Source organism: Narcine bancroftii, chromosome 7 (assembly GCF_036971445.1).
Source record: "Narcine bancroftii isolate sNarBan1 chromosome 7, sNarBan1.hap1, whole genome shotgun sequence".
Lineage (NCBI taxonomy): Eukaryota > Metazoa > Chordata > Chondrichthyes > Torpediniformes > Narcinidae > Narcine > Narcine bancroftii.
Window position 1 is genome coordinate 139,907,249 of NC_091475.1, and position 23,989 is coordinate 139,931,237.

Genomic DNA, 23,989 nt, shown 5'->3' on the forward strand with positions numbered 1-23,989 from the left:
ACCTTGCATTCTTTATTTTAAGGTGATGGTCCTGTTGCTGACTGAGAGGAACTAATTTTGAAATCACCTAATTTAGCTTTCATTTGCCATCAGATGAATTTCGATCATAACAAATTAATCTTTAAAACAACAAGGTGAGTCTTTGGCACAGAAAGCATTTCATCAGTTGGTACTAAAGAGCTTAAAGGATTCATGTGCAGAAAAGATAATATATTATTATATTAGCAAAAAATTGACGTTCTTTGTTGTCGGATCCCCAAATCTGGAAGGGATTAGATCCCTGACACGACTGGACAGAATGGATGCAGAAGGGAGGTCTCCAATGGTGGGCGAGTCCAGAACCCTGGGCCATGGTTTGAGGATAATAGGCAAACAATTTAGGACCGAGATGAGGAGGAATTTCTTGACCCAGAGGGTGGTGAATCTGTGGAATTCATTGCCACAGAGGGCAGTAGAGGCAGGTTCATTAAATATATTTAAGAGGGAATTAGATCTATTCCTTCAGTATAAGGGTATTAAAGGTTACGGAGAGAAGGCGAGGACGGGGTACTGAACTTTAAGATCAGCCATGATCTCGCTGAATGGCAGAGCAGGCTCGAAGGGTCGAATGACCTATTCCTGCTCCGATCTTCTATGTTTCTATGTCCAAACTGAAGAGGTGAGAAGAAATTCCTCTTCAGATGCTGAAATGGAGAAAGGAAAGGCGAACTCTATTAATTGGTGATCTGTAAATTTCTTTCTGATGTGATACATTTCAGTATTTATACTATCTCTCTTTTGACATTGATTAATGTCATGGCTAAAATAAGAAAATAGAAAGTGTTTTAATTAGTTCCTCCCTCCTGTTGGTGTTGTTAATCTAACTTCCTTCAACACAGGAAATATAAATTTTGAAATTACTTAGCACAGGCTGTCAAAAACATCCTGGCTAAGTGTAAAATATGACTCTTCACTATTTCAATGAAAATACCAATCCATTCAAAGTAAATGAGTTAATGCTTTAAAGATCAGAACTTCAGACAAATGGTCATTAATATTCTAAGACAAAATGTATGGATCATAATTTAAGATGGCAAATCCAATTATGATCATTCTGAACCTGCTACCAAAATGTTGTTATAGTACATATATGGCAGGAGACAGAACTGGTTCTCTCTGGTGGAGAGTTTGTTTGGATAAACTCGTTAATGATTAATGCTCCTGTGTGCAAAACTGAGCGACCAGCATGAAGGTGGTAAGGTACATGTGGTACTATGGTTTGGGCTTATATTTCTTAGGTAGTAGTTTATCTCTCGCTCCTACTTCCAATTCACCATTTTCCCTTGAATGCCCCAAAGTTCAGCTAGTAAGGAAACTTGAGAAAGAAAGCACAGGAAATTACATCAAGAATTTGTACAGATTTTCTTTGTGTAATTTGTACATTAAAAGTATATGTTGCACACATTGATTTTTACTTATGATCATTTCCAAATTAGACTGCACCCATTTCATGCATGAATCGCCATAACACTCTGGATGATGGTCATTAGATATAAACAGGAATATATCATAAGGTTGTGCAGCACATGCTTTCTCTTCTGACACAAAAATTTCACATTTCAGGGGAGAAATTGATGCCAACATGAATGGATTAAGAATACATTCCACAGGATCCTCTATTGAGATGCCTCTTACGTGGTCTGCATAAACATGATGATGTCCACACAGAGTACCTCCTGGCCCCACCATTGGAAGCCTGGCATTTCCACTGAAAGCCTGGAATTATGTTAATAATTCTTATGAATTAAGATTTGCAGAACTAAGACTTCTGTCCTTAGTGCAATGAAGTGTGAGAGGTGACTTAATATAGAGGCATAAGATTGTGAGAGGCATAGATAGAGGGCAGAGCTAAGGTGGCCATGGCCAATTTCAGAGGACATTTGTTCCAGGTACATGAAGAAAAATTTAGGGGAGATGTTAGAAGTTTTTTTAGCACATGGAATGGTGGGTGTCTTGAAAGCATTTCAGAGGTGATGGTGGCGGCTGGTACAATTAAGACATTTCAAAGATTCTTTGAAATGAATGCAAAAAATGGAAGGTTATGGATGGTGAGGGAGGGGACAATTAATACGATGTGGAGAAGGTTTATATACAGTAGGCCTGCATAATGGCTGATCTGACAGGAGTTGGATGTGCCCCTTATGGATAAAGGAATCGAAGGGGATGGAGTGAAAACAGGAAGAGGGCACTGAGGTCACATGATCAGCCTTGATCCTATTGAATGATGGTCAAGCTCAGATGACTGATGGTCTAAGAATTCATCTATTTCCATGGACATAACTTTGTAGCTCCATTACTCATTTTCCAACTGCATGAAAACGGTTTTCTATTTTCAGATAACCCACACCGTTGGTGATCTCCACCTGCACAGTCATTTGATCACTAAATTTTAAATTTAAGTTAAATGCAGACACAGAATCTACAAACTCCTTACAGCATGGGATTTGTACCCAAGTAACTGTGTTGCACTAATCACCGCCCTTTTTTGCTCCCTTTGTCCACCTTCTCCAACCTGGTTTCCAATGTCCATCTTCATCTTCCCATTTGGTTCCATCAACCATTTACCAGTCTCGATCCATCCCTCCACTTTGTATGGCTACTGATTGACAACCTGTCCTCTTCCATATCAGTCCTGTTGCAAGGTCTCTCTCTGAAACATCAACCCACACACTTTTATCTCTTCAAATGTTGCTTGATCTGTTGAGTTCTTCTGGCATCTGATTTCTTTTCAAGTTTCCAGCATTGGCAGTTTCTTTTGTCTTAATAAAAAATGAAGAATTTGAATTAAAATAACCCATTCTCCAAATTTTGCATAACCTTGCAGGTAGTGAGGTACGTCTGATATATTGTCAGTTTTCTAATACTGGCAAAAGTAGTGATATGGTATTTTTTTAACCTCATGGTTCCGCAGATGACAAGTGAATTGAATTGAACAAGCAGAATAGTTTTCCGTGACAACTGGAGAATTAACTTGTCGAATAATAATCTCACTGTTATTTTGCTGACAATATCAGACAGGATGGTATGCATTAAAATTGTGAAAACTTAGACCTTGGGTGCAATTATATACAAAATATGCCTAAACAGTAGAAGTGAGTAAGGAAGAGTAAGATAGTTGATAGATCATCAGGTCATTGGAGATCGGTATAATGGAGAAAGGGTAATGATGGTCGGGACATTCAAGAGAAATAATGAAACCCTTCAAATAGGAATATTCATAATTTCCAAGAAAAGCAAAGTCTTGTTTATTTTAATGTCTCATTCAATTAAAATAGTCACCTTTTCAACTAATTCCTTTAATTTTATTTTGTTCATTTAATGGGCTAGCATCTCTTTAAAGTACAAAAAATATACACTAAAAATGCTTCATTGGAGCTGTGCACAGCTTAGGGAAAGAACCCAAGGTGACACTTAAGACATGCTTCAGTGTTCAAAGCCCAGATAATATTTAGGCCTGCTTGTTTGGAATAAATGATGGCCAATTGTCTCCATAAGATAACACTGAACATGCACAAACTCAATACCATTGGATTTTTCAAGATTGATGAAGGGTTTCAGCCTGAAATGTTGACCACACTTTTTCTCCCACTGATGCTACTTGACCTGCTGATTTCCTCTGACAGATTGTGCCTGGGTGCTTCAAGGGTTCAAACCGAAGCAGTGACCATTCTTTTACTCCTCTTGATCCCATTTTACCCATTGAGTTCCTTGAGCTGATTGTTTTTGGCATTGCGAGTTGATTGTTGTGCTTTAGTATTTCTAATGTAAAATGAGCTCAAATCTGCTTGTGGATAGATCACTCATACATAAGTGTATGCCTTCCTGATTGCTGTCATTTTGCTTTAGCAATATGAGAAATGAAGCTGTTTATGATTTCTAACTTTAAGGAAAGAACAAGGGACAATAATATGGTAATTAAATGCTCTATATATGTCTAAATGTCCAAAGAGTGTGGAGAATGAATCAATTGACAAAGGAATATTTCCTGGTCATCTTCATCCCCCCTCCTCACTTGCCCCACAGTTTTAAAATTACTTGCTTTTCTCTCTTTCCCAGCACTAATGAGAGTACTTCAACCTGAACCCCATTTCTCATGCCACAGATGCTACGTCACCTGAACTGCCTCAAGCATTTTCTGATTTTGTTTCAGATTTTCAGCAACTGCAGTATCCTGAATTTCATTTTTTGGAAGAGTCTTTGTTGGGCAATACTCAGGTGATCAAACAAAGAGTGGGAAAAATAATGTTTGACTGGAATCTGGAATTCACCGTTTTCAGAGGCAGTGGATATGGTACACTGTGGCCTTCAAGAATGATGAATATATATGTATATATAGTCAAGTCAAGTTTATTGTCATCTGATTATACAAGTACAAATGTATAACCCAACAAAACAGTGTTCTCCGTTATTGGTGTAAAACATGCAGATACACAAGCAAAAATAACACACACACACACACACACACACACACACACACACACACACACACACACACACACACACAGAGAGACAAATAATGCATATGCAGAACAAGTACTATATCTATAAACTTAAATAAATAAATATTGTTTTATACAAATGAGAGTCTTAGATGGTTAGTGTGAGCAGTTCCTTTGGTCATTCAACCATCTCTAAGCGTGTGGTAAGAATTTTTTCCTCAGCATGAAGTTGCTGGCCCAGATACTCCTGTATCTCTTGCATCAATGCCTTACTGATTTCTGTCCCAATTAATTTTCATTATATTGAGACAGAATACTGAATAGATGCTTGTGTCATTATTATTGATTTTTTTTTTTAAATGTGGAGCCAAACCTCTAGTAATTGTACAGAATCAGAATTTATTATAATGAAAAAGTTATAAAATTCATTGTTTTGGGGCAGCGTCACAGTGCAAACATTCATATAAACCACCTTACAAAAATAAATCAAAATAGTACATGAAAAGTCAAAGAAAGGCAATGTCTTTGGTCCATTGATCATTCAAGAATCTGATAGCAGCAGGGAAGAAGCTGTCCTTGTGCCACTGAGTGCTTGTCTTTGGGCTCCTGTATTTTTTTTTCTGATGGTAACAGAGTGAAGAGGTCAAAGCCTACATGGTAGAGTCTTTAAGGATAGAGGCTACTTTTTTTTTAAGATACCACCTCTCGTCGATGTCCTTGATGGAGGGATGTCTGATACCCATGATGTCACAGATTGAGTTAACAATCCTTTGGAGTTTTTCCTTGTCCTGCGCGTTGGCACCTCCATATCAGATAGTGATGCAACCATGCAGAATGTTCTCCACAGTGCTCCTGTAGAGGTTTTTGAGAGACTTTGGTGATGTATCAAATTTTCTCAAATGCCTCGCAAATAATAGCTGCTGGCAAGACTTTTTTGTGATTGCAACTGCATGAAGGCTCCAGGACAGACCTTTGAAGATGGTGGCACCCAAGAATTTGAAGTTCTTGACTATCTCCACTATTGAGTCCTCAATGAAGACTTGTGTGTGTTCTTCTGACTGCCTCCTGGAGTCTACAATCATATCCATTGTTGTCAATGTGACACCACTCAACAAATTGATCTATTTGCCTCCTATATGCTTTCTTATTGCTGTTTGTAATTCTGCTGACAACCATGGTGTCATTAGCAAATTTGTAGATAGCATTGGAATTGTGCTTAGCCACACAGTCATGGGTGTATAGTGTGTAAAACAGTCGGCGAAGAACATTGAGGAGGAGACATTTCCAATTCACACTGACTGTGGTCTTTGGATGAGGAACTCAAGGATCAAGTTGTGAGGGGCTGGTTGATGATGGTGGAGGGGTGCAGAGGCCCAGGGTTTCGAGCTTGTTGACTAGCACTGAAGGTATAATGGTGTTAAAGACCGACCTGTAGTTGATGCTGTATAAGGGGCTGTTTTTGTGGGGTAGCTCCCACAATAGTGACCTTTCCTGGTTTCTATCCTCAGGAAATGTTTATTTTTTTTTAATCACAGCCCTGCACCTGTCAAAGTAAATTTCCTGTTTACTGTACAACCGCTCCAAACTGCACATGACAACTCTTTTTTTTCACTTTGATGAAATAGAATGTAAAGGGTGTTTGTTTTCAGAAGTGAACAATCCACATTGCTGGAATACTACTTATATTTATAGAAACACAGAATTAAATATCAGGAGACTCAGAAACACCAATTGTTTTGCAATTGAGATCAATCTGTTGTTATTGAATGTTTACACAAAAGGGATCCCATAGAATAGTGACTAATGGCCCTGGAACACTTCAACCATTGAAGACAGCTATGTCACAACATCATAAAGGTCCTCTGTCACCCTTATCACATCCTCATTTCACTGCTACTGGGCAGAAGGTACAGAAACCTAAAGACCAGTTCTAGGTTCAAGAACAGTTTCTTTTCAACAGCTATCAGAAACTTAAGCTTCCCGTCCTTACACTGATTTGTGACTGTTCTGGCACAATAAAAGGATATTTCAAAGGATTGCTGTCATGTTGTTTGAACTAATATTACTTTGAATATTTTATATTGCTTATTTTCTCTTATTAATTTAATAAAGTGTGCTATTGCTGTCATTTTTTTCAGTTGATTTTGTAGTTTTTCTACATGTTCAGCTGTAACAGGTACGAATTTTGACACATTTGCGCATTGTATAATGTATATGAAAATAAACCTATTATTGTTATCATTGTATGAATTAAAATGATCTAACTGCTGCCTTGGCTGAGATAATTTCACTTACACTTTATAGTTTAGTTCAACATTTCGATGTTGCACTTATCAGCTCTGATTTAAGTACACACCATTTGGTCTGTACTCAATGGATTGTTCTCATCTCATGATTTTTTTCAGCTGATAAAATGTAAGAGTCAAATTAATATATTAGAGTTAATTGAATTACTCTATAGCATTTTCTGACATTTCTCTCTCCAGTACATGAATATGAAGGCAGCATTTTAAATTATCATAAGGAGGAATCTCAGATGAATGTGCCGAGAATTACCTGTCAATACAACATACCATTATTTAGAAGGAAAGGAAACATAAATGCAATCTGAAGGCAGAATACTGCAGTTGCCAGAAATTAGAAATAAAACTGGAAAATGCTGCAAAGGTCCAGCATTTCAGAAAGCATCTTTGGAGAGAATTTTTTTTTAGGTTTTGTGTCCCAATGCCAAACTTGGTCTGAAGGCAACTAACAATTCTATAATGGAAAAATGGATGTCCAAAGAAAATTCCAGTCTATCTGACACAAGGCTGTTGGCTGATCTATGCTCATAAGATCTCCCAATACTTACTGGATGGTTATAACTCTAATCTTCAGATAGAGAAACTTGGGTTCACTATTAGAACAAACTGTTTGACTGCAGAGGATGTGTGAGTGCTTCAGTCAGAGACACAGACGGTTAGTATCTCTGACGGGACTCTCTTTCTCTTCTCTTTCTCTAATGTTGGATGCGTTGAGCTAGTGGCACCTCTTTGTGTGTCTTTATGGTAAGTAAATTTTGATAAATTCTGTGTATTTATGTGCATGTTAATAAAGGAAGGTTGAATATTTTATAGCACTGAAATAATATCAGAGATTTATAAGAATAGAATTATATCATCAAAATAAAACATGGTTATTTATAAAGATGCAGCTATAGATCATACGTAAGGATATTTGGCACAGGATCTTACTTTTAAGGCAATATATTTTAAAATTAATGAACAAGATCTAAGAAAGATTTGAATTTCTAATCATCTTCACAATAATTTTTTTGGGGGGTGGGGTGTTAACCATTTTGAAGAAAAAAATGAGTCTAACCCTGAAGAAAATGTTGGCAAGGGCACTATGGATATGTTGGAATGTTTCTTGTTAAAAAAAATCTGTGGAATGAAGCAGACTATGCTGACCAGGACACTTGTGTTTTCTACCTGCATAAAGCTACAAATGATCCAGAGAAGTTAAATCATAGAACCCTGCACCCTGCAAGAGTACAAAAGGTGATTGGAATATCTGTAGCAGTTGTTCCATTCTTATAAACATAAAGAATGCTACATTGCTTTTGCAAGCATGAAAAATAAAACTGCAGCCAGCCTTTCTAAAAAATTGTGTAGCTCTTAAGGTAAGAAAATTATGAAATCATTATTTTCAAATTTGCTATTGTTAGAGGAGAAGTGGCTACATGAAGTCATCAGAGGTCTTTGAAAAGGAATCGCAGAGCGTTGTCAGGAGCCAGACGTGAGGAAAAATAATATCAGTGGCACGATTAATGGGACTCAGAAGATTGAAGCCTTTTCTTGTCCCTGTGCAAGCCTTGGCCTGATTAGCATAGCATTTAACGCAATGCTATGACAGGGTGAGAAACCAGTACTGCCTGTAAATGTTTGTACCTTCTTTCCATGGCATGGGTTTTCCCCGGGTGCTCCAGTTTCCTCCCACTCTCTTAAATGCATGGGGTTAATAGGTTGATTGTGCGGCACAAGTTTTATGGTTCGGAACGGTTTTCCACTGTACAATATCATTAAAATTTACAACAAAAATGTTGTTAAAATGATAAAATATTTATTTGAGATAACTGCAGATGGATTAAATCTGGCCAGCCTTGGCACTGATAAAGTGAAGGAGGTTATGAATCAATTGATGGATTGAATAAGGGACTGGAATTAACATTACTCCTATGAGGGTGTTGGGTAAATGATCACAGATCACTGGAATACTATGGCACACTTCATGTCAGATTCAGATTTAGATTTATTGTCAGAGTACATCAGATACAACTCTGAGATTCTGTCCTTCTCAAATCTGCATAAAGCCCATTCAAAGCCATTTTATGTATTAACTAAGAGGCAGGTCAAATATTAAGAAGGCCATAATTTTGGTGTTAGAGTGGCATTTCAGTCACCACACAAATAACCCAGAGGCATGGACCAACAATACAGACATGCGAGTTCAGATTTTACAGATCTATGATTTTCAGATTTATTGTCCGATTAAATACATGACTCCATATACAAACCTGAGATTCTTCTTTTTCCTGCTGGTGAGGCAGTGCAAAAGAAAAACTGACTCAATGTACACATGTAAACAAGTAAAGAACTGAAAACAGATATAGAAATGTAAGCAAACAGACTGTGCAATATAGAGAATGAAAACAAAATCAATAAAGTGCTCAAGGAAGAGTCCTTAAATGAGTCCCTGATTGAGTTTGTTGTTGAGGAGTCTGATGGTGGAGGGGTATAAACCTTATGACACCTTTACTTCTTTCCTGATGGCAGCAGTGAGAACAGAGCATGTACCGAATGGTGTGGATCTTTGATGATTGCTCCAACAGCAGTGTTCCCTGTAGATGTTCTCAATGTTCTGGGCTGTGTCCACTACCTTTTGGAGGGTTTTATGCTCAGGATTATTGGTGCACCCATACCAGACCATGATACAGCTGGTCAGTACACTTTCCACCACATCTCTGTAGAAATTTGCCAGGATTTCTGATATTATACTAAAGCTCCACAAACTCATGTCTCTTTGCTATCTGCAGCATAGAATATCAGTCATGATCACAACATGTATCAGGGCAGCAGTTGGACCAGGAATTACAAAATCATCTAAATTTACAACTCAGAAAAAAAAAGCATCATGCCTATGCAGACCATCGAAGTGATTGCTTAAATATACTTTCTAGTTCCTGGTTAGGACCTGTGTAAAAAATGTCACTTGTTGAGGATATCTAAAATATGTTACTGAATGTGATGAGGTCACCCTTTCAAGCAACAATTTGAGAAAACCCAGCATCCCTCATTACTTTTTTTCTTCTACTAATTAGTTCACACATTTGCTTTCTTTTTATTGACCTCTTTGGTGACAGTTTTATACTCCTTTAGCATTGCCTTCATGTTTGTATCTAGATAGCAATTATTTGTTTAGTTTACATAGGGAGATTGGGGGTTTCCATTGGGTTTGAAGCTGGAAGCCTGCATGGCTGCTTAGTTTTTAGTTTAAAATAAAGTGAGTCAATATGATGTCATCATGAAATCTACATCTTCAATGCTACAGAATCAAATGGCATCTTAGAAAAGTAAAAGTTGGTGTCATTCATCTAAGTGAAGTCTTGCTTCTCTATGGATGGCCTCCATTTTCAAAGTCATGCTTGTATAAATTATGAAATTTATATCAGGATTCCTATCTTTCTCAAATGGACAGTGCTGCAGTTTTCCAGGCTTCCCTATATGTCAGCTTATCAGATTCAAGGTAGATTTAGAAAAAAAATACACATTGCATAACCAGATTAAATAACTAATGATTAAACTCCTAAATGCTTATTTTTAGAAAATGATTTATGTATAGAATTTCTATGTCACTTTCCACAGACAACAGAATGTTCTCTTCTGGCTACCAAAGAATGATACATTTTTTACTGATGGAAAGAGGCAATTCTGGATCAAGTTGGGGTCTCAGACAGATGCTTGTCAGCCACGTTAAGGCTTTCGCACCATTACGTCCTGTAAGGCGAAATAAGGAAGTATCATTAACTGCAAAGGATCTCAGTCAGCTCAATGTCTTCTATGCTCTCTTTGGAAGGGAAGACAATGTTACACTATTGTGAGGCACAACAAGCACAGCAACTCAATGCTCCCAGCCTCTGAGGCTAAGGTGAACACAGCATTCAGGAGGGTGAATCCTCAAAAAGCACCCAATCTAAATGGTATACTTGTCAAGTCCTAAAAAACTGTGCAAACCCACAGGCTGGGGTTTTAAGGGCATCTTCGGTCTCTCGCTTCAGCAGCCAGAGGTTTCCACCTGCTTCAAAAGGACACACATTATTCTGGTGCCCAAGAAGAGCATGTTGACATACATCAATAACCATTAGCCAGTGGTACTGGCAGCTAAACTGATGAAGTGTTTTGAGATGTTGGTCATGGAAGGATCAAATTTATCGCAGGACCCACTTCAATACGCCAATCATCTCAGCAGGTCAATGGCAGATACCACCTCCCTGGACCTCCACTCTATGTTAGATCATCTAGACCAGCCATTCTCAACGGGAGATGCATGCGACCCGCTGTGGGTCGCAGCTCATGTAAGGCGGTGGGGGGACGGGGGCATGGACTGAAATTAAAAAAAATTATGTTGTTTGTAAGAGGGAAGTATGGAAGAAACTAACTAAACTTGATTGTTTCATAGGGAAGGGAGCCCATAAACTTTGAACAGAATCTTAAAGGGGCCATAGTCAAAGAAAAAAAAAAGGTTGAAAATGGCTGATCTAGAGAGAAGCAACACATATGTCAAGCTGTTGTTCATTGACTACAACTTAGTATTCAACAAAAGGAGACTAACAAAACTAAAGGATGTAGAACTTTGTTCATTCCTCTGCAAATGAACCCTCAATTTTCTCATTGGCAGATTCTAATCAGTGCAAATCAGCAACATCACCTCCTCCATACTTGACATCAACATAATGTGACAGATTATAGATATAATTTTGGGAGATAAATTGGGGCAGGTTTTTTTTTAGTGTAGGTCACATACAAACACTCCAAAACAGATCTCATTTAAAATACTGGAGGTCTGTTCAAGCTCGACATCAATCTTCAAGGATCAATTTATGAAATACTTTGAGGTGCATGACATGATAGATCCAAGTCAGCATGGTTTCATGAAGAGAAGATCCTGCTTGACCAACCTAATGGATTTTTTTTAGGAAATTTTAAGTAGGGTGGACAAGCAAGAGGGTGTGGATGTTGTGGTTGTTGTGCATTTGGATTTTCAAAAAGCCTTTGATAAGGTGCTACATAAAAGGCTACTTAATAAGATGAGAGCACATGGAATTACCAGAAAAAATAATAGACTTGGTAGATCATTGGCTGATAGGCAGGAAGCAAAGGGTGGGAATAAAGGGATCCTATTCTGGTTGGTTGCCTTTTACTAGTGGTGTTCCGCAAGGGTCAGTGCTGGGGTCACTTCTTTTTACAGTGTATATTGATGATTCGGATTGAGGATTAAATGGTTTTGTGGCAAAGTTTGCAGATGACACCAAGATAGGTGGTAGAGTATGAAGAATAGAAGAAATTGAAAGCTTGCAGAGAGACTTGGACAGCTTAGGAGAATAGGCGAAGAATCGCAGGTGAGATATAATGTTGAGAAATGTACGGATGTGCATTTTGGTAGAGGAAATAAACAGATTATTATTTGGATGGGGAGAAAATTCAACCTCAGAACTACAAAGGGACTTGGGGGTCCTCATGCAGGATAACCTGAAAGTTGACCATGAAGGTGGATCGGCAGTTAAGAAGGCGAATGCTATGCAGGCATTCGTTTCAAAGGGGATTGTATATAAGAATAAAAAGGTATTGACAAGATTCTATGGGGCACTGATGAGACCTCATTTGATATACTGTGTGCAGTTTTGGGCCCCATATCTTATAAAATATATAGCAAGGTTGGAGAGGGTACAGAGGAGGTTTACCAGAATGATTCCAGGAATGAGAAGGATAACATATGAAGAACACTTAGCAGCTCTTGGACTCTTCATTAGAATTTAGAAGAATTAGAGGGGATATCAGAGAAACATTTTGAATATTGAATGGATTGGACAGAGTGAATTTAAATAAGATGTTTCCCCTGCTGGGTGATTCCAGGACAAGATGGCACAGTTTTAGAATTTAAAAAGTACCAATTTACAACGGAGATGAGAAATTTCTTTAGCCAGAGGGTAGTGGATTTGTGGAACTTGTTGCCACATGGAGCTGTGGAGGTAGGATCATTGGGTGAATTTAAAGGGGAAACTGATAGGTATCTATTAGTCAGGGTATCATGGGATATGGGGTCTAGATGCGAGAATAGTTTATCTCAGGGAGGTTTCACGGAGAAGACTCAATGGGCCAAATGGCCTGCTTCTTTTCCCTTCTCTTATGATCATGACTTTGTGAATTAAAATGGTGGAGTGAGGGCAGAGGGAGGATCTCAGGTCCACAGTCATAGGTGGATATGGGAGGGAGGGAAAAAGAGGGAGGCTGTTGGTGGGACACCCTTACCCCTGTCACAACCCCTTCTCACTGTTACCTTTGATTTATTTGCACTGCCTTGATTGTTATTATTTATTATCAAAATATCATTTGTATTTATCGTCTCTTTCAAACTTAATTCAGTATACTACTGTAGTTATTTTTACAAAGTACCTGTTCAGCTGCAGGAAGTCGGAATTTTGGTGCTTATGTACACTGTTTATGACAATCAACTGATTCTTTTATTATGAAGTTCTTATTTCCACATTATACCAAACTCTGTCACAGTCTAGAATGCCATTAATTTTTGAAACATAAACAATAGCGTAATTTTATTCCAACCAGAGTAAATCCAGACGAGTCATCCATTTCCTTGAGAACATTTAGAACTTTTGTTTTATTTCTGTTTTAAATAGTTATAATTGCAATTGCAGTGATTTAAAAAAAAGTGATGTAATGCATTTCTTTGAAACTTTATGATTGGTATCAAGATGTGTTCAAGATTGCTCTATTTCAATGCATGACTGACATGAGAATTTCAAAAGCCCTGTCAGTTTTGGTGGGTGACCAAATACTGCAAATTATAAATGAAAAGGTTGCCTTTCAAGTCCATCTTAAATCTTTCCCCTCTCATCTTAAACCTATGCCCTCTAGTTCTTGAATCAAGTGCCCTGGAAGAAAAAAAACACTGCAAGTTTTCATTTTATCCTTGCGCCTCATAATTTATGAACCTCTATAAGATCACATCTCAGCCTCCTACGCTCTTGGAAATGAATACTCAGCCAATTTAACCTCTCCCTTTAATTCAATCACTTTAGTTTGGGCAACATCCTGGCGAACTTTGTACAGATTCCAAAATTTTGATGTCCTGATTTAATTAAAAGAATTACAAAGATGAATTTCCCACAGGATCGCAGCCTTATCTGCAACATATAGGTACGCAGATATAGTTACACCCCTTCCAAATAGACAAAAGGTAAAAATCCGTACTAATAGTGAAATGACTGAGATAAGTGCAATTGGTCATGCTGCAGATGATATGCTCATTTTGTATCTTTTTCATTTTATTTTATGTTACTTTGGGTTTATATTTGGTTCCTTCAAGGGTCAGTGACTCCATAGATATTTTAATATATTTTTATTGTATTTACACACAACAAAAAGTGTAAGAACAAGAAAAAATATGCTGTAAAGATACAAAGTAATTACAATGTATCCTAGAATTCAAATGAACATCGCAACTAATAATAAACAAACAGAATTTAATATTATATCTCTTGTTCTTGTTCCTGTTAAAAATAAGACTTTAACTAACTTGTCTTAAATCTATACCCCCTAAACCAGTGGTTCTCAAACTTTTTCTTTCCATCCACATGCCACTTTAAATAATCCCTATGGCATCAGTGCTCTGTGATTAGTAAGGGATTGTTTAAGGTGGGAAGTAGGAAGGGAAAGTTGAGAATCACCTCTCTAGACCCAATTGTTACTGAAATATTTTGCTTGAGAAAAATTGTCACTGGCCCATTTCCTTTGGAGTTATGAAACATGCACATAACAAGTCAATTAGGTACGATTAAAACAGTGGTTTTCAAACTTTTTCTTTCCACCCACGTACCACCTTAAGAAATCCCTTACTAATCACAGAGCACCTATAGAATAGGGATTACTTAATGTGGTAGGTGAGTGGAAAGAAAAAAGTTTGAGAACCACTGCCCTAAACTAAAAAAAGGGAGAGAAAGCTGCCGGGACACTTAAACCACCAAAAGGGTAACAGTCACGGTATGTTGGTGAATTGCTTTATATATAAATAAGTACGTTCAGGAAGAGACTACAAACATTTTGTATGTTACAGACAAAACAGTAAACCACTGTATTATTCATTAAACATTAAAATATTCCATAAAAATATGTCACATATTATTAAACTTAGCTTCATTTTTCAAAATATTACATTTAATCTTCTCAAGGTTCAAACTTGATAAGGTTTGGGTCATCCATTGTACATAACTGAGAGAGGTAGAGTCCTTCCATCTTAGCAAAATATATCTTCTCGCCATTGAAGTGGCAAAAGCTATTACAAGGCAATCTGAGGCCGATAATCAACTTTTCTCTATCGCCACACCAAATAAAGTTGTAATGGGATGAGGTTGAATAGTAACTGAGAAAATACTGGAAAATGCATTAAAAATTTCCTTCCATAATGACCTAATGCTGAACAGGACCAAAACATATGAAATAAAGACTCCATAGATTTTTTTGTATGTATGTTTCATTTAAATAATCTTTTCCCTGTGATATTAGGGTATGGGAGGGAAGAGAGAGGAGTGGGCGGTGGATGATGAATAAAGGGCTCTGTATGTAATATATAATTGTTGAAAAAGATTGTATTGTTGTTTTCGATTTGTGCGAGTCTTGGAAAATCAAACAAAATAAAATAATGAAAAAAAAGATTTGATATTCTTCCTGCAGCTAGGTGACCAGAACAGTGCACTGTACTCCATATATCCCACAATATCTCCCAGCCTTCCCCAGAGCAAAGGTCCTCTCCCCTGCAGTAGTGAGGTCTATGCCAGGGAAATGGCAGGATAGCTCTTACCACCTTGTTGTATCTTTCTGTCATGATGCGTAAAATGCCTCTTCTCCAGTGCCATGAGGGGACAGCATGTTTCTGTAGTTAAATTTCGAAGGGAAATTTCAGTTAACTACACCACTTCCATAAAATGTAGCATATGATAATAACAAAATAACCATAATGAACAATTTTAAAGACTGCCCAACACTATTTAAATTCTCTAATTTGGGACATTTTTTAATGAAAATAAATGTACCTTTGAGTGCTATAGATAAAAATGTCTGATCAATATGAAATACCGTTGAGGAAAAAGATGTGCATCAAAGATAAAATGCCAATCTGTATAGGCTCAGTTGCTTCAGAAGGCCAGTATTACACTCATTATTTTTTTTTAGATTTAATATCACCACTTTCATGTTCATTTTCATTATTGCCCTCTTATAGACATGGATAATAAATCAACCGAGTCAATGCTTAAGCAATTCTTTAACAATTCTCACTGGCTGTGAGAGCCGAATCATTATCCATCAAAGACAATATAAAATGATTATTTTTGGTATGTTGCTGCGGCTGGTGGAAGTACATTAATACTAGGTCAATTGGCAGAACAGTAGGCTTGTCAAAGGTGAAGTATACTCCAAAGAGAAGTGTTTTCTGTGGCAGAATATGTATCAGCACCTAAAACTGCAGGCTTATTCTCATTAATAGATCAATTGTGTGCTGCGGAGTATGTATTTAAAAGAAGATTAACCTGCAAATATCTGAGCCTCACGTAATATATATCAGCAGTGTTTGGGCGAGATTTAATTTATGTTTGGACATATCAAAACACACAATGCCGATTCTACCTGTGTCTCTCAAGCCACCTGGAAAAGGCCAAAGGGGGAATCCCGTAGCATGATATTAGCATCTGGAAGCAAGGTTCAGAGAGTTATCCTCAGAGACTCAGAGCTAAACAACAATCTAGCTTGGTGGCTTGGGTAAAAACAAGGTGTTGGATTAATTTGCAGGAAACAGAACAGGACTTGACAATGAAATGCTACAGAGATCTTTTTGACAAATGAGAAAGCCTCAGTTGATTTTTGCTGAAAATTTCTGAATATCTCCATCATTTAAAACATTGAATATCTCCTAAACATTGCAAAACTATGCAAACTGAAAGCAATAACCAAATTGTTTATTCTTTTATAAAACAGAATAAAGTAAGACACCATGAAAATGAAAGTAATTAAAACAGCAAATCACAAATAATTTAAGATAAGAAGAACTCACCATATGCTTCCGACAATTTTCCACAACTCCTCAATTCGATTTAATCTGGTGCAGGAGCCGAGGGGAGGTTATTGAAGTATTAATGCTAGTTAATTACAATTATTGTTGGCATTCCTTTTCTACCTCATGGAGAAATCCATTGGTAACCCTCTGCCATGGAATATTTAGTGTAATTTAGAGTCAAACCACAGTAACAGACCCTCCTGGCCCATGAGCCTGTACCAACCAAATACACCCATGTGATCAATTAATCAACTAAACCCATACATCTTTAAAATATGGGAAGAAATCAGAGCACCTGGAGGAAACCCATGAAGACATAAACTCCTTATATACAGTATTGGATTTGCACACATGTCATTGGTGTTGTAATAGCATTGTTCTAACTGCTACATTTGACCAGTAAGACTTGGATTTCCACATCCATTGCCGAATACTGTATCTCCAATTCTCTATCCAAAACATAATGTCTGATCTCTTGATTCTTCTTCAGCATCTCTTTTCATTGAATATATTTTATAACATGGGTGATAATAAAATTGTGTAATTCAAATCTTAGTTTAAAGAGAATTTAGACTTGAAAAGAATTTAAACAAATATTATCTGGTGGGAATTAGAGCATTTAATCCCAAAATGGGCAGTGCCATCCCTTGGGAGCAGTGTGGAAAAAGGAGGCAGGCAGGGATCAGTGAAGAAAAAAGGGGCAGTCGGAACATTTATTTACATGTGGTCTGGACAGGACAGGTGCCACACGCCAGCCAGATCAGACAGCAGGCTCCATGGGGACTGGTGATCATTGCATTTTCACTTCTGCAAGGGCCAAGACTCTCAGTTTGTAAGTATTGCAAGTTATCTGCAGCCAGATATGGCGACTGGCCATACTGTGTAATATAGGGTATACCTGTATTTACATCTAACAATAGTTTCTAATGTTAAGTAGTTCTTAAGCATTTGATTTTTTTTCATTTCACGTTCATACTTATATTATCGTGTCATGTGCTTTTCCTATTATAATTCCATATGTTTTTTTGGCATGATTTTTTTTACAAAAAAAATATTTTTTTGTTGGAGAATTCAATATAGCTGCAGCACAGCAAACAAAAAAGAAGTGGAGGCAATATAGTGTGAAAACTGTGTAGTTACAGGTGAAATGTGAATTTACCCTTTCATATTGCTGAATAAATTGGTTTACTGTAAGTTTTATTTGCAAAATACATGTGCTTGTTTATAGTGTTAGATAAGTTGTTGTTTTAAAATTGCAGTAGACCTAATACCAAGAAAGGGTGGTGTGTTTGTTGTATTTGTGGGAGGAAGGGTGCTAGGGATGTGGCCTGGGAGCCAAGGGGGCAGCAGCCCAAAGAAGTTTGGGAACCATTGGTTTAGATGATCTTTGGTCTATGTTTAGATTTTACATGGACTTTGGCTCGGATTTTTCAGAATTATTGACAAATACATTATTGGCTTTCACAAATTATTTGAAGTTGCTGACAATAGTTCAGCCATCATCAAAGAGCTTTTCTGTTTGCTGCACTTTATGTCAGTTCAAATTCTGTGAATTTAAGCCAAATGCACACTTATGTTGATGAAAACTTTAAACATCTTCTGTTCCAGGTTGCATCAATGGCATCCTAAGACATGAATACAAGTTGTTTTGAAATAAATTGATAATGCATATGTCTACTGTAATTCCATCATTAAAAAATAATGGAATGGAATGTGCCAAATTTGCTGAAAGACACTTACCAGTCCCATTGTCCACTATGATTATGCTCTTTAACTTTGGATGGGGAAACCTGAATAAACTGGACACAAGCATAAAGAAGAAATCAGTGCAAGTCTGCATAACAGAAGAGCATAGCACAATATAATCTGGTCATATGAATGGCCCTGAACAACTCCTGTCCATGAAACAAATGAAAGGAATTCATACAGTAATAATTAAATGACAACTCCAGTTTTACTCTCGAACAAGAGTGAATAAAGTGTGATGACCGTCTACACCCTGAGTGTAAAGCCCTTCAAATGGTCATGGACACGGCCCAGGACATCACAGGCAAAACCTTCCCCAGTATCAAGACATCTACAGGGAACGCTGTCATTGAAGAACAGCTGCAATAATTTAGTATCCATACCACCCAGCACATGCTCTGTTGTTACTGGTGCCATCAGGAAAGAGGTATAGGTGCCACAAGACTCACACTACCAGGTTCAGGGACACCTGGTACCCATCCACCATCTGTCTCTTAAACGACAAATTCAATCAGGGACTGATTTAAGGACTCGTACTTGTGCACTTTATTGATCATTTTTCATTTTCTGTATTGCACATTTAGTTTGTTTACATTTGTTATCTGTTTAAAGTTCTTTATTTATTTACATGTATACATTGTGTACAGTTTTTTTTTGCATGACCAATAAGTGATAATTCTGCCTCACTCGCAGGAAAAAGAATTTCAGGGTTGTATGTGATGACACGTATGTTCTCTGATGGTAAAGCTGAAATCTGAATTCTGAATCTGGCATTCAAAAACATACTCAAAATGAGGAAACTTAAATAAGATAAAAGGTTTCAAAAATGAATTAAAAATGTTAAAATTTTGTTCACTCAAAACCACTTTCAACACACTTAAGCATTTTTGAAGTTTAACAAATCAAAAGAATAAATACACATAACTTGTCTTAATCTTGTCTTTTTCAAACCTGCAACATCCACATTTGAATGAATGGGCATCAATTCTAATGGTGGAGTATTCATCGGGTCAGGAAATATTAATTTTATCAGAACTAAGAAAGAGAAAGTAATTAAGAAATTAAGAAAGGTGTATCAAGGATTGTTATGAGTGGGGGAAACTCATGTCATTTGAACAGCTGAGAAATAAAACTTTCTTCTGCTATCTTCAGTTAAGATCTTTCTGAAGGGATAAGTTGGGGCAGTCTATGGCCCGACCTGTGTGTAGTAGCATAGAGATTCTAATTTGAAGGAGGAATAAGTGTAAGTTTATTTCTATGATGTATCTCGTATTCCAAAGTGAATTCCCGAAGATGGGCTTACATAAGGCAAAGAAAAGGTGGGAGATGGACTTTGGACAACAATCTACAAGTGATGCTGGTCAGACATGTGTCGAGCAGCATCAGAGAAGTTATTAATGCTAGGTACAATGCAAATTCTTGTATCAACTGTACCTCATACCACAAAAATTACATCAATCCAAACCAAACATTTTGGAAATGTACTTTGCATGTGGTGTAGAGATTGGAATCTTTATCCATTCAACTTAACTGTGTACAAAGGTGAGATCCTTCTGGGAGGACTTGGGGGATATTCTGAAATAAAAATTACAAAGGTGGATTATCTACAGGATGTGGAATAGGACCTTGTGGGAAATATTATGGACGTGTGCTTTAGAAGTCAAAGTACCAAATTCAGTTCATGAAGGTTGCCTTGGCGGTAGCCTGGAAATCTATGCATTCACATGGAAGTCCGATTCCCAACTAAATATTACACGATGGAATGCAGAAATACGGAGTTGTATTCCCATGGAGAAAATCATGTACAATTTAAAGAGGAAATATGACACATTCTTTGGGGTATGGCACCCTTTTCTGTAACATATAGGTTCTTTTTTTCTTTGGCTTGGTTTCGCGGATGAAGATTTATGGAGGGGTAATGTTCACGTCAGCTGCAGGCTCGTTTGTGGCTGACAAGTCCAATGCAGGACAGGCAGACACGGTTGCAGCAGTTGCAAGGGAAAATTGGTTGGTTGGGGTTGGGTGTTGGGTTTTTCCTCCTTTGTCTTTTGTCAGTGAGGTGGGCTCTGCGGTCTTCTTCAAAGGAGGTTGCTGCCCGCCGAACTGTGAGGTGCCAAGATGCACGGTTTGAGGCGATATCAGCCCACTGGCGGTGGTCAATATGGCAGTTGGATCTTCAGCAGCATGGATTCGATGCTGTCGGCCTCTGCCAGCTCGAATACTTCGATGTTGGTGATGAAGTCGCTCCAATGAACATGGTTATCCAACTACACGAAAACCAACAAGGTTGGGTCAGATATAGTAATGAGCTCTCTGAACTCTTCTCCATTAACAATGGTGCAAAGCAAGGCTGCGTTCTCACACCAACATATAGGTTACACCACTTCTAAATGAAAGAAAGCTAAAACTGTATTAATAGTGAAATGACTGAGATAAATGAAGTGGGTTGTGCTGCAGATGATGTGCTCTTGTTTTGTGTTTTTTTTCATTTTACTTTATGTTACTTTGTGTTTATATTTGACTCTTTTAAGGGTCTGTGACTCTATAAATTTTTGTTTCTTTGTATATGTTTGTTTAATTTAAATAATCTTTCCCTTTTGATATTAAGGTATAGAAGGGAAGGGAGAGGAGGGCAAGAGGGAAAAGGTCTTTGAATGCAATACGTCATTGTTAAGAAAGATTGTATAGTGGTTCTAATGGTGGAATATTCATCAGGGAGAGCAGCAGCGGCCCCGGCCCCGGTCCGGGCGAAGTGTAGACGGCGGCGGCCCCGATTCGGGCAGGAGCAAGGGGGAGACGGCGGCCCCAGTCCGGGCACAGGGAGAGCAGCAGCGGCCCCGGCCCCGGTCTGGGCGAAGGGTAGACGGCGGCGGCCCCGATACGGGCAGGAGCAAGGGGAGGACGGCGGCCCCAGTCCGGGCACAGGGAGAGCAGCAGCGGCCCCGGCCCCGGTCCGGGCGAAGGGTAGACGGCGGCGGCCCCGATACGGGCAGGAGCAAGGGGGAGACGGCGGCCCCGGCCTCGGTCGAGTGAGGCAGGTGGAGGCCCCGGTCCGGGCAGGGAGTGGGAGGCGGTGGCCCCAGTCCAGGCACAGGGTGAACTGCGGCGGCCTCGGCCCCGGTCCGGGCAGTATGGACCGACCTAGGAGGGGAGGCAGACCCCTCCAGCCCGGGTAAGAAACCTGCATAGGAGAAGGCCACTCCGATATAAAACCTACGACCCAAGGACCTCGCTGCCACGTCCCAGCTTGCTTGGCCACGGCACACGAACCATGGGTGTAAAGGGTGGGGCCAGTACTGCGCGCACTGCACTCCACCTAAAAGCTCCTTTGCGCAGGCCCGAGGACAGGTCCACGTCCTCCCCCTCAACGTCCTCCCCCTCAACATCCTCCCCCTCCACGTCCTTCCCCTCAAAAGATGCTCACAAACTCAAGCTAGCATGCTGGAACATCAGAACCATGCTAGACAAGACTGACAGCCACCGACCTGAACGTCAGTCTGCCCTCATTGCACATGAACTCCTCAGACTTGACATCGACATAGCCGCTCTCAGTGAAGTCCGCCTGGCAGATGTAGGCAGCCTCCAAGAACGCGGCGCGGGCTACACACTCTACTGGTCTGGCAAGCCTTCGGATGAACGACGCCTATCTGGTGTAGGCTTCATGGTCAAGAGCTTCATTGCCTCCAAACTCGAAAACCTTCCGACAGGCCTCTCGGACCGAATCATGTCCATGCGACTCCCACTTCAAAACAAGCGTCACATCACCCTCATCAGTGTCTATGCTCCAACACTCCAGGCGGAACCAGCAGAAAAGAACAAGTTCTACACCGACCTGCGCAACCTCATCCAACGTACCCCTACAGCCGACAAGGTTGTCATCCTGGGCGACTTCAACGCTCGTGTCGGCAAAGACTCAGAAACCTGGCCAGGAATCCTGGGCAAGCATGGCGTCGGCAAGTGCAACGACAATGGGCGCCTCCTGTTGGAGCTCTGCGCAGAACAGCGGCTTGTCATTACAAACACCCTTTTTCAGCAGAGGGACAGCCTTAAGACCACCTGGATGCATCCCCGATCCAAACACTGGCACCTCCTGGACTACATCCTGGTGCGAGAAAGTGACAAACAAGATGTGCTCCACACCAGGGTCATGCCTAGCGCGCAATGCCACACTGACCACCGGCTGGTTCGCTGCAAGCTCAACCTTCACTTCAAGCCAAAGCCCAGGAACAATAAAGCCCCCAGAAAGAGGTTCAATGTTGGAAAACTGCAGTCAGACGAAGCGAGAGGAAACTTCCAGGCAAACCTCAAAGCAAAGCTCGACGTTGCAACCCGCCTCACGGACCCGTCCCCTGAAACCCTCTGGGATCAGTTGAAGACTACCATACTGCAATCCACTGAAGAGGTACTGGGCTTCTCCTCCAGGAAAAACAAGGACTGGTTTGACGAAAACAGCCAGGAAATCCAGGAGCTGCTGGCAAAGAAGCGAGCTGCCCACCAGGCTCACCTTACAAAGCCGTCCTGTCCAGAGAAGAAACAAGCCTTCCGTCGCGCATGCAGCCATCTTCAGCGCAAACTCCGGGAGATCCAAAATGAGTGGTGGACTAGCCTCGCCAAACGAACACAGCTCAGCGCGGACATTGGCGACTTCAGGGGTTTCTACGAGGCTCTAAAGGCTGTGTACGGCCCCTCACCCCAAGTCCAAAGCCCGCTGCGCAGCTCAGACGGCAAAGTCCTCCTCAACGACAAGATCTCCATCCTCAACCGATGGTCAGAACACTTCCAATCTCTTTTCAGTACCAACTGCTCAGTCCAAGATTCCGCCCTGCTCCAGCTCCCTCAACAGCCCCTAAGGCTAGAGCTGGATGAGGTTCCCACCCTGGATGAGACATATAAGGCAATCGAACAACTGAAAAGTGGCAAAGCAGCAGGTATGGATGGAATCCCCCCAGAAGTCTGGAAGGCTGGCAGCAGAACTCTGCATGCCAAGCTGCATGAGTTTTTCAAGCTTTGTTGGGACCAAGGTAAACTGCCTCAGGATCTTCGTGATGCCACCATCATCACCCTGTACAAAAACAAAGGCGAGAAATCAGACTGCTCAAACTACAGGGGAATCACGTTGCTCTCCATTGCAGGCAAAATCTTCGCTAGGATTCTACTAAATAGAATAATACCTAGTGTCGCCGAGAATATTCTCCCAGAATCACAGTGCGGCTTTCGCGCAAACAGAGGAACCACTGACATGGTCTTTGCCCTCAGACAGCTCCAAGAAAAGTACAGAGAACAAAACAAAGGACTCTACATCACCTTTGTTGACCTCACCAAAGCCTTCGACACCGTGAGCAGGAAAGGGCTTTGGCAAATACTAGAGCGCATTGGATGTC